The sequence below is a fragment of the Macrobrachium nipponense genome, chromosome 6, assembly GCF_015104395.2.
Source record: "Macrobrachium nipponense isolate FS-2020 chromosome 6, ASM1510439v2, whole genome shotgun sequence".
NCBI lineage: Eukaryota > Metazoa > Arthropoda > Malacostraca > Decapoda > Palaemonidae > Macrobrachium > Macrobrachium nipponense.
The window spans coordinates 13,416,421-13,425,211 of NC_061108.1; the positions used below are offsets into that span (position 1 = coordinate 13,416,421).

At 33.7% G+C, this 8,791-nt stretch overlaps 1 long non-coding RNA gene across 1 annotated transcript; it reads right to left on the reverse strand.

Annotated features, from left to right (window-relative positions):
- Nucleotides 1–886: 886 nt before the first annotated feature.
- LOC135216767 (uncharacterized) lies at nucleotides 887–5,632 on the reverse strand. The gene is made up of 3 exons (XR_010314912.1): nucleotides 5,537–5,632; nucleotides 1,955–2,097; nucleotides 887–1,270 (listed from the first exon to the last, which is right to left on the reverse strand). It is a non-coding gene; the product is annotated as an uncharacterized LOC135216767 (long non-coding RNA).
- Nucleotides 5,633–8,791: the final 3,159 nt, after the last annotated feature.

The window sequence follows — 8,791 nt, forward strand, 5'->3', positions numbered from 1 at the left end:
CTTAAAAGCAGCTGCGGCTTTGTACCCTCCACTCCTTTAAGGTAAGGTCCAAACATATTCTTAATTATTATGTTTTAGGGAAAGTGAGTGTTAGGCTTTCGCCGAAAGTTGCGTCAAGGTATGTTACCATTCAGTGGGTGCTGCTAAGACAACTCGTACCTTCCACCTTACCCCGCCCACCCCCTGTGCGTTACCCCCCCCCCCCCCCCCCCCCCCCTTAGTGAACATATGGCTCCGTGGTGGTTGGGGAATTTAAACATGGCGGCTGTGTTTACATTGCCTTCACCGTAACGAATACTTGGTACCTTCCTATAGGACCGTTCTTCGGTGACTTAGACTATGGCAATTGACATTTTCTATGTTATTTTAGTTGCTTTACAAGGGTTGTAAGGAATATTTTTTTCGTTTGGTTGGAACTAAACTTTAATATACCTTTGAGTTTGGTGCGGCTATTATGTAACTTTCAAAGGTCAATTACTGCTTAGTTACAGCCGCCCGAATGGATATTACTTTTAAATCTTGTACAGTAACTCAAATAACATAGGAATCAGTCAATTGCCATAGTCTAAGCCACCGCGGATTGCTTCTGTAGAAATACCGAAAACGTCAATTGCCATAGTCTAGGCCACCGCGGATTGCTTCTGTAGAAATACTAAGTTTCATTATAGCTTTAAAGACTCAGTATTTGTATCAACCAAAATTAGGGTTATCAAAAACTAAATTAATTTTAACTTGTCTAACAGCCATTTTAGGCCTACCCAAAACTAATTATAACAAAGCCTCAGGACCAACCATATTAGGCCTTACCGAAACGCAAGCCATTAAGAAAATTTTTACCTAATTACCACCTTCAAAACCATAAATTGAGGATAAAGATAGTCCATCACAAATTTTAAGACCATATGTTATTATAACCAAGAGCTTTGAAAGACCTAAGGTATATCGACAACAGCATTAGAAGCCCAGTGTCTTCATAACTGCGTAAGTAAAATGCCGCAATAGTTGCTCCCTGTCAAGGAACCAGCTCCAACTACAAATGCTTCCAGGTGCAGGGTTAAGAATCCAATAGCTTCCCCCAGCTCTGGAACCAGCGCCTTACACGACTGCATACACTGCCGCAGGGTTAAGAACTCCAATAGTTGCTCCTAGTCCAGGAACCAGCTTCAACTGCATATGCTTTCAGCCACAAGGTTAAGACTCCATTAGTTTGGATATGAAAATTTATTTTACTAGTTTCAGTAACCAGATCACTCCAGTACCATCAAATAACCTGGAAAAGAAAGGACCTGTTAATCACAGGTTTAAATATAACTAGAAGACTTTCCTAAACCTTACTACCCTAAACAGCATAATTCACTGTCTCAGAAGCGAACAATGGTTACTGAACTCATTCCGGAACAAGTTACTGAAAAAATAACTAAATTCCATCAAATTCGGGAGTAACTTTAAAACTTGCTCATAACTTGGTTAGCGCAACACTAACACTAAACGAGGACCACATTTTCAAACTAACACTAACCAAGACTCATTCTCTGTGTATATAGCCAGACCACAGATCCAGGCTTTAAACTGGAACTACAACAAAAACGTCCTCAATTAGATTTACTATACAAATCTTTAGGTAGTTACAATTAAGGAACTAAAGTTAGGCAAATTAAAACTTTAAACCACCTTCGAGATTTCACCTTCGAGATTTCACCTTCGAGATTTCACCTTCGAGATTTCACCTTCGAGATTTCACCTTCGAGATTTCACCTTCGAGAAATTAAACTACCAATTAGATAACCAAAAACCCTTAACTTGAAAAATTACCTTAAACTCCCAGCAACTGGTTATGGCAGGACTTCTGTCCTACCATAACTTGTTCAAAGTGAGTACCTCCGCCCCGCAAGGGGTGGAGGACTTTGGAAAAAACAAAACTCACCTTTTACTTATATCTTCTCTATTTACCTACCCTTTTGAAGACTGATGCGGGAAAGAAATTAGTCAGGAGTCCATCTTCCAAATGGATAAAGCAATTCTGTGGTTGAATAGCCATCACTAGTAGGTGCCATCACCAAAGTTGATATCGAACCAAGTATGCAAACTCGCGCACACCTGAAATACGAATAATAAACTACGAAGAATAAACTCGCTCCATCGAACACCCAAGCTTAAGAACAAATATGTGCCGCAGGATTAAAATAGCATGATTTTGTCAAAACTCAAGGGAAAACCATAAAACATTGAACCAAATTAAAAAAATGAACGAACTAACTAATATTTAGGGAAAAAGTGAAATCATTAAACCTTTACAATTCACTGTACGAAACAATTTTTAAAAAGTAAAGAAATTTAGGAAATTCCGAATGAACTAGTTTACACATTAAAATTCTGAAAAGTTTACTAAATTCAAAGTCAACACTTACACAAGTGAGTTAAGCACTAAAATAAGTTAGGAATTTACATTCAAATGAAATCCTACATAACAGGAAATTCACCAACTTCAGAATGAACACATTCACACTAACCAGCGAAATCCTAAAAACCAGAAACACTCCATTTCATCTTGAAAATGAACACTAGCCAGCGAAATCCTAAATACAAAAAAAAAAAAAAAACCACTTTCACAAATTTCACCAACTTCAGAATTAACACTCTCAATGACCAGCGAAATCCTAAAACCAGAAACATCGCTATATTCAGAATGAACTAAATTAGATCAAATATTTCAATGAAATCCCAAAGACCTAAAACATTTTCATTGTTCAGAATGAACTACTGAAATCTTGAATAACAGAAATTTACTTTGTTCAGAATCTCATTCAGAATGGAAGTGAAACTAAACTCAGAAAAATTAATGAAGCTCAAATTTCTAAATACCAAATATTCACTAATTTCAGAACTCAAATTTCTAAATACCAGAAAATTCACTACATTAAAAATTAGGCACAGGATATAGGTACGGCAGCCGTATCCCGATCGCGGTAGATATTGGTACGGCAGTGAATTGCGCATGCGTCAATTTCAGACTTCCTGCCGTACAAATAATATAGTGGTGGGGGTACGGCAGATTCTGTTATTGATGCCGTTTTGTGCTCTTGACTTGCTGTAGGTACAGCAATTATCTGTATCCGTTTACCAGTTTGCTAATCATTCTGTATTATAAGACCAGAATTCCGCTTTTTGAACATCTTTCCCACTTTTTAGTTAGCAAAATGTCCCCCACCCCCGCCTGTTGTTTGCTATTGTGAATTTTGCCCCTCGTTTTTGTGCTACTAAAACAAAAATATCTCAATTTTGATGGAATAGTGCTGAAATTTTGTTTGATTTTGCCATTTCACTAGCTGGTAACTTCTATCGTTTTCTCCGTCAGCTGCAATTACTTAAGATTGATTTGGCCATTTACCAGAGGAGCGACTTTGGTAGTTTTCCTTACCACCATGAATACAGCAGAGCACGATTTCTGTGTATTTCAAATCCTCTTTTAATCTCCTCTTCGGAGTTCGTTTCAGGGCCGATTCGATCGTTCTTGACCTACGTATATACAATTTGGTATTTCTGTTGAAGCCTTCCGCGTCGTTCGTCCCCGCGAATACGAAAGCCACCAGGAATTGGGACGTCAAATGTATTTCGCGTGTTTAGTACGAGCCCCGGGGGGTTAATTACAGTCTTCCGAATAAATATTACTTAAAATTCTTTTTCATGAGGTAAAACCACAGAAAAAACGCAACTGCCATAGTCTAGGCCGCCGAGGAATGGATTATAATATAAACCTACCCACAATTTTTGAAAGTGAGTCTTCATAGATGTCTATGGCTTCTTCAGCTCGTTAAAGCCTGAAAACTTTTGTTTTTCGGCGAAAACTAATGTATTACTCTGCGGTTCATGCTGTTCCGTTGCCATTTTTCTTGCTCTCATTGATATTCCTGAGGCGGTAAACAAGGGTTCGCGCATGCGCAAATCCACTGCCGTACCAATATCTACAGCGATCGGGGTACGGCTGCCGTACCAATATCCAGTTCGTAAAAGGCAACTGAAATTCATAAAAACCAGAACACTCCAGTAAATTCAGAAGTGATTCCTAAATACCAGAAATTTCACTAAATTCAGAATGAGCACTAATGATGAGCACTAATGATGAGCACTAATGAATACTTAAACCATAAATTCAAAATGAGCACTACCTAAATACCATAAAAAAATCAGAATAAACATTAAATCCTAAACCAGAAAATTTCACTAGATTCAGTATCAACAAATTCCCAAATGCTAGAAGAAAATGTTAAATTAAGAATGAAAATTAAGCCCCAAATACAAGATACTCAAATTTCGTACAATGAAATCCTGAATCAGAAAAATTCACTAAGAATGAACATACCTAAAAACCAGAAAAATTAACTAAATTCTGACTTAACTCAGATTCCTACCACAGTCGCTAAATCAAAGTTAAATAAAAAAATTCCTAAAAACTATAAAAATTCACAAAGAATGAAATCCTAAATGCCCGGAAAATTAACTTGGAATCTCAGGCGCGATCCTAAATGCCAGACATACACTAAATTCAGAATGGACTAAAAACTAGAAAAAAAAACTAATTTCAGAATAGAATGAATTCCTATACAGTGGAAAAATAAACTAGGCTAATTCAAATTAACAAATACCTAAAAAAAATCTTTAAACCACTAAATCCAGATATCAATTCCTCTACCAGAAAATCACTAAAAAATTCCTCTACTAGAAAATCACTAAAATCATAACTTCACTAAATTCAGAATGAATATTCTGAAACACCAGACAATTTCACTAAATTCAGTATGAAAAATCTTAAATACCAGAAACATTCGCTACATTCAAAAGTGAACCAAACCTCGAATGAACTAAATACCATAATTTTCACAATGAACAAATTAAATCAAACTAAAAATAATTAAATTCAGGATGAGCAATGAAATTACTAAATCAGAAAAAATTAAACCAGAACTAATTCCTATATCTGAAAACCTCACTAAATTCATAACTAAATTAAACCTTATATACCATGAAAAATTTACTATATTCAAAATTAACTAAAAATCATTAATACCATTAAAATCCACAATTCTGAATGAACATGTGAAATCCAAAATACCACATTCATAAAATTCAGAACGAACCAATCCCTTAACCATAAAAATTAACTAAATTCAGAATGAACTAAATTCCTAAGCACCAGAAAAGTTCACCAAAAAAATTAACTCAAAATTACCAAGAAATTCCTAAATATCAGAAACTAGGTTCAGAAATAAATGCAAATTCCTAAACACCAGCAAGATTCAATAATAAAAAAAATTAAAATCAGAATTAAACTCCAGAAAAATTGGCTAAATTCAAAATAGAAATTCAAAAGTATCAGGAAGTCATTCAAGAATGACATTGAAATTCAAAACCCAGATAAACTAACCAAATTAGGGAGAAATAAAATTTAAAAAATCTAAATAGCAGGAAAATTCACAAAAATCTTTAACTAAAACACGCGCAAAGAACAGTCGAAAACCATATAAATCTAAACACAAACCTTCTGATAAAACTGCAAATATGAGTATAGGACTATCACAAGAAAAATAGATACGTGACGATCGCTGGTCGACGATAAAATAAAATACCTCGAAACACCAAAACTGTACTCGACGAAGGCTACTTTTCCATCCAAGGACGACCAACACCAGGAACAACTACTTCCCGCTACTCGTCACTTGAAGAACAGTCGCTCGGTTCTCCTTGGCGGGAAACAGGCCAAAAGCCTTTAAATTGCTCCCCGGCTTACGCATTTTCCTTTTCACTTATTTAATTCGTCGACGTTTTGGTATTTCTTCACTGTATATTGATAATGAAATATTGAGTATAAGTCTTTTAATATATTTTTCTATATTTTTTATTCGTAACGTTTGCGTTTTGTGAGAATTCTTCTCATATAAAAGAAATTTTTAATTTTCAACCAATATGGTCACCTGCGATGTCGAACTGGTGCCAATTGTTTATACCTGCAATACAAAAATTGAAACACGGATACACCACATTCCTTTAGATACACTTTCAAGGTTTTAAAACCAATATTCATTATTTCATTTAAAACTCCGTTAACTTTGCTAAACCCATAATGCCTTGCTGAAAGCTTTTCCAAATTCAAACATTCATAAACATAATACTTATCAGCATCATTACAAAAAGTTAAAAACGCTTGATAAATTTTTTTTTAACAGGAGTTATAATTTCCATATATCGAGATCCACTTCAAGATATAGGTCAGTTTCTAACTTGGCTTGTAATACAGACGTCCCACCACTGTAGGATAAAGGATAAAGGATACCTCAAAGGATATATATATTATATATATATATATATATATATATATATATAAATATACTCAAAGGATATATATATATATATATATATATATATATATATATATATATATATATATATATCCTTTGAGGTATCCTTTATCCTTTATCCTACAGTGGTGGGACGTCTGTATTACAAGCCAAGTTAGAAAGTGACCTATATCTTGAAGTGGATCTCGGTATATGGAAATTATATATCATATATATAGTATATATATATATATATATATATATATATATATATATATATATATATCATATATGTGTGTGTGTGTGTGTGTGTATGTGTGTTGTATGTATTTATGTATGTATAATGAAATTTTGTCACTAATAAACACATCTGCCATGCTCACAAATATTAAGCCACAGTTAATATCGTATATGTACATATGTATATATATATTGCAAACATATTCATATTGCATATATAAAATTAAGTTTTGTCACTGCTATAAGTTTAAATGGTATGCCACGCTTTGTCAATTAATATCGATTTAACTATGCAACAACTTAGGAATAAATTACGTCCTAGGGGCATTAATCTGAAAGGTGCATCTGGTTCGGCTAGGATTCGAACCTGTAGGCCTTTTGTTAAGATACAGTGATAAACGTTTAACTTGACCATTCGGTTATCAAGAGATATCAATCGACAAAAATATAAATATAAATATAAATATAAATATAAATATAAATATAAATATAAATATAAATATAAATATAAATATAAATATAAATATAAATATAAATATATATACCGTCGTGATTCAATAGATCTGAACAGAATATATGTATAATTATCAGCAACCTTGGGCAAAGCTTTAATTATTTTTTTAACAGGAAAACACAGAGTACAGAAGGCAAATGAACTCCCTTAACAGGATATCCTTCATTGGCTTTAAATTCTGTATTTTTAAGTCACTCTGTGAGGATCTTGGGCTCTCAGGATAAAGGTGAATCCAAAAATAAACTATCTTGTCAGCAGCAATATATCAGTAATGTGACTTTTCCTTTTTTTTTCTTTATTGAAATGATAAAGCCTACATTATCTACAATTACAATATTTACAATATGGTTACAGCCTACATCAACATAGTGTACGTAGGGATTTCTTTACGTAAGCATAATCCCTCTCAACTGGCAATTGACACATCTTGCTTATAGTTACTGGCTACACAAAAAGTCGTTAACATACTCTTTTGAGACAATTGTATTTATTCTTTCTTTGTAGTTAATGTTTGATAGGCATCTATCTTAACAAAATTCGCTCTTAGGAACTAGACACTAAACTGCTCTAGGTCCTCTTTAGCTGTTGAGTTGTTAAAATTGAAGGATTAGCATAAAATTGAAGGATTAGCATAAAATTGAAGGATTAGCATCACCGTTTCACACCCATATAAACACCCACTTCCTGTCCATGGGCGCTTTCAAGTTCTGTAGGGTAAAAGTAAACCAGAATTTCGAAACTATTTTGAAAATGTATTCCTCTCCACTTAATGGCTTTGTCCTGGAAACATCATCCTGGAAACTTCATCCTGGAAACTTCATTCTGGAAACTTCATTCTGGAAACTTCATCCTGGAAACTTCATCCTGGAAACTTCATCCTGGAAACTTCAAGAGCAGAAAATAGTCATCCTGTATAACCGTAATTCTTTGTAACTGTATCAAATATCGTTGGTCTATATGAAACGGCTTCGTACTTCTTATAGCTCCTATTTCTATATTATGTTATAAATAGGCCTCTAGATCTGGTATTTCGTCAGTATTCAATAATACTTAAAATCCAGACGGGAAAAATTTTCCAGCCAAGTCACTCACCATTACCGCGTCAAAAAAGAATAAAAAAAAATAATTAAATAAAAAAATATTTAAAAAATTCTAACTAGCTTGTTGCGTGAAACATCTGGTTTTCGCTCTTAATGTTAGAAGCGATTCGTAAACGCCACGTAACTACGAGATAAAGACACGAACTTGCAGATAGGATTAATTCCATAGCAGCGCAAATGATTAAACATCTTGGCAAAACCTAAAACTGATTTTTCCCACCCCAAATTCGTAAATTATTTTAACAAGTTTAATTTCCATCTAGGAAGAGGTGGAGGAGGAGGAGGAGGATGAGTCAGAGTTATCAGCAAAGTTTAGAACATGAACATTAGATAAAAATAGATATTTCAACTCTCCAAAAGGCCTGTTATAAATTGTCAGATTATTCCAGATAAATTATATTATAAAATCACATTGGATAGAGAGACATTTCGACTTTCCAAGTGGCATTATACAAAAAAAAAAAAAAATATATATATATATAATATATATATATATATATATATATATATATATATATATATATATATATATATATATATATATATATCTATGGATAAAATACAGCCAGTTAAGTCTTCTGTTACGGTACGACGGTTCCTAAAAG